This window comes from Diplotaxodon limnothrissa, linkage group LG17 (assembly GCF_057381915.1).
Source record: "Diplotaxodon limnothrissa isolate DT_005_m linkage group LG17, D_limnothrissa_male_GT1.1, whole genome shotgun sequence".
Taxonomy (NCBI): domain Eukaryota; kingdom Metazoa; phylum Chordata; class Actinopteri; order Cichliformes; family Cichlidae; genus Diplotaxodon; species Diplotaxodon limnothrissa.
In genome coordinates, this window is record NC_140612.1 from 23,496,796 (window position 1) to 23,500,896 (window position 4,101).

Genomic DNA, 4,101 nt, shown 5'->3' on the forward strand with positions numbered 1-4,101 from the left:
AAAACTAACTAACCCCTATGATTCAGTCTTGTAGAACCACCTTTATTGATAAGATCTTGAAATAATCCTTTTCTGTATAATTATCAGTCTTATTGTGGAGAAACTTTAGCTTGTTTTCGCTGCGGTTTGCAGCCATTCATTTATGCACAGCTGTTTTAAGGTCTGACCACAGCATTTCAATCAGGTTGAAGTCTGGACTTTGGCTTGGATATTGCAACACCTTGATTCTTTTCTTTTTCAGCCATTCTGTTATAGATTTGCTGCTGTACTTGGGATCACTGGCCTGCTGCATGACCCAGTTTAGGCCAAGCTTTAACTGTCAAGCAGATGACTGCATATTTGTCTCTAGAATAATTTGGTAAGAAGACTTTATGGGTGACTCAGTGGCTGTGAGGTGCACAGTTCCTGTAAACGAGCATAAATCATCACCCTTCCACCACAGGTAGGAGGTGTTTGTGCTGATATGTTGTGTTTGGTTTTCACCAAACATAGCAGTGTGCATTATGGACATCTGTCATCTGTCCAAAGGACATTATTCCACAAGTCTTGTGGGTCTGTTCCATTGGCTTTGCACCCTACAGCTTGCAATACATTTTATTTTTAGACAGAGGCAGCTTTTTTTCTACAAAACTTTCCAAACAAGCCATACGTGTTCATAATCTTTAACATTTAACATGATAATTAATTTCTGAGATGCAGGTTTTACAGCTTTTTTTGAACAACACATGGCCTGACCTTGGTGTAAATCTGCTGGGCCATCCTCTCCTGAGAAGACTGTGGTATTTCATTAACACACACCTAAACACTCCAGACCACCAAGTGCAAAAGCTGCTCACACCTGCTGACGATTAGTTAATCAAGTCCATTTGATTAGCAGCACCTGGCTGCTCTTAACTTCTATGGAAGCCTTAGCTGTGTACTTGTTTTTCACAGCACTCTCTTTTTCTCAAGACAATAACATCCAATAAGGAAAAAAAATGTCTCAATAAAGCAGAGCCGCCTCTTGTTCTCGCAGTACTTCTTTATTTGGAGTGTGTAAATTACACTACATCAAAACTCTTTACAGTAACTGAGGATAGTTTGGTGTACAGTACGTGGTAACATATCCCTTTAACACATCATACACAACATACGACACACAGCTGCTGCGTCACATGAAACCAAATACAGTGTTTTTGTTGGCAAGAGAATCAGGGGGAAAATGACATGCTATGCAGAAATGACAGATGTTTTCGTGATACTACGGCAAAGACTCATGATTTTAAAATGTGACCGTGGAAACCAGATACAGAAGCTGTGCCAAATGCTTTTTTCCCCCTTACACTTAAATGAGAAAATAAACTCAAATGAAGTTTTAAATGAGATAAAGAGAGATCATGGAGAGATCTCACTAGAAAGGATGTGCAGCAGGTTAGGATGAGGATAGAGACAGAAACATACTAAATGAATTAACTGATGAACTCTGGATCACACCTGTGGTCCCAGACAGGTGCTCAGACTTAAATTTCAGTAGGGAAAACAATCCATGCGTCTCCAGTGGATTACTGGATTTGCTTAACTATGCTAACAATTTCACAAATTTCTGCAACTATGGATAAAAACAGCAGCTGTGTGTGAGGCTGGACAATAAAGAAGGAGAAAAAGACTTTTACTTCTAGGCAGAGAGAGATCACACTAGAAAGGATATGCAGCAGGTTAGGATGAGGATAGAGACAGAAACATACTAAATGAATTAACAGTGTGTTAAGTTGGAAGGAGTACTTTAAGGAGCTGATTACTGAAGAAAATTAAAGAAGAAGATAGATGAAGGAAGAGGATTGGTAAGGAGGAAGTGAGGGGCTATAAAAGTGATGAAGATATGGGAACGTTGTTGGCAGAAGTGACAGAGACGTTCAAGATAGGCCCTTTTTGCTTCCAACAGTAATGGACGGGTTGACAGATGAGTTCAGGCAAGAGTATGCATGGTCTATGATGATTGCAGACAAGACTGATCTTTATTGAGAGTAGAGAACAGCTGTAAAAGAGGCTGAAGAGGTGGAGGTATGCGCTGGAATAAAGAGGAACATAAGTGAGACAGAATACATGTGTGTGAATGAGAGGTGGAATGATGAAGCTGCAAGGAGTAAAGACAGTGAAGGCAGATGAGTTTAAATTCCTAGTATCAACCACCCAAACCAAGAGATTGTGCACAAGAGAAATGAAGAAGAGATTGCAGGCAGGGCGGATGGAGTGGGAATGCTAAAAACAGCTTGCTTTAACGGCTTTTTTCTTATCTGTCCCCCTGTGCAACGCACAACTTCCATCAATGAAGATTTAAAAATAAGAAAATGAGAGAAACCTAAAGCTCTAAAGCAAGCTCTTCTGCAGCTCAGCTTTAGACTGAGCTAAACGTATCACATTTAATGACGAATCCTTCTCCACATATTACATCATAGTGCAGCTGTTTGTCCTACATTCGTAACCAGCTCACTTTTTGTTCTTTTTGTTACATTTGAAATTAAATGCGTAGGCTTAGCTAAATTAAATGTTAGCTAAGCATAGCAAGCTATTTATTTAAAATCACAAAAGCAAAAGTTTATTTTTAAAGTTGCGCCATGAAAGAAAAAGTGTGCTCCTCTGGGCCAACTTGGATAATGCATGAAAAACAGAAGCACACAACATTCACCTGACTGCAAGCATACATCATTTCCTATTTTCCTGAATTCATGAGACAATTGGGGCATGTGAGTTTTATAGATGGTGCTGTTACAGGCTATTAGCTGGATAATGCAGTGTTTCTGAAGGCATCAGCTGAACTAATAATACCTCAGGATGCAAGCAGCAGCATCTAAAATTGCATTCAGGCTGACAAACACGTCCGTCTCCCAATGTTTCCAATCTAAGCCACAATAAAACTCAGCCAATAAATCAGGCAGGGGGTAACAAATTCAAGCACTTAATAGATATATGCACTTCTGAACTTTGAATAAGTCTTGTGAAAGCCTCAATGAAAAATATTCCTCAGAAAATCCAAGATAAGAGATTCAGAACAACTGGATGTCTTTATGTCAAGTGAAGTGCAGTACACGTCTGTGAATTTGGCAGTTTTGTCATAAACCGATATAAAATGAATAATATGTGCATAAATACGTGAAAGGAACCAGAATCATTTCACAAGATAAACCAATTTCACAAAAACTGAGGATATTTTATAAGTTTTGGCTAAATTACAAATAAGCTATCAGAACCTTTTCTCTTTCAGATGCAGCATTATTAAGCGGTGTAATGATTGTCACACTGCAGTAAATGCTGTCTGGATTATTTGTATAAGTCTGACTTGTATCAACTTATCGGGTTGATTTCTGAGACTTGAACTGAATTAGAACTTCAAAATTCTCAAAGGTCATAAGCATACATCATAAGAACTGTACTGTGGCTTCTCATGCTGGAATCCTCATTTATTTAGGCAGCTGCATTGCAGTAAAAGCCCAGTGAAAAGCATTCCTGTGGTTGAATACTTGTACTGACAAAATTCAAAGTGCTGACACAATAAGTGTTTCTGCCTTTGCCTTATAAATCATCACATTTGGAACTACTGTAAAACAAGAGCTCATCAATTCCAGTAACCAGTTTCGTGTGTACTTATTATTTTTAAATACTTGGCATAGAAACAACTGGATGGCTATTGTGCAAACTCATAGGAAAAGATACTCCACTGTATTGGTAAATATGGTCCAAGGAAGTCCAGAGGGAAGAATCTGACCACAGCATCTTCACGTTTCAGTCCAGGAGAACAAGCTGCTACTGAAGAGATGTGTATACACTTAACAGATGGAGCCTCTACCCATGGAAATCTTTTTTGTTGTTGTTTTTTTTTTTTTTTTTTTTAAATCCATTATGGTCAAGAATGACCTGCATAGGCCACAGTGAGGGTCTGGATGCTGTCCCAAGCTCCTCAAATGTACTAATGCAGTGGGAATCCCCCCCCCCCAACAAAAAAAGTTAACACTTAGTTACTTCTTAAACTACAGCTGAGCTTCAATCTTTTAGACCTTATACTGTCGGTTATTATTAAGTGTTTTCCCTAATATGCAGGAGGCAACATGGTTCAGTCAGGACTTT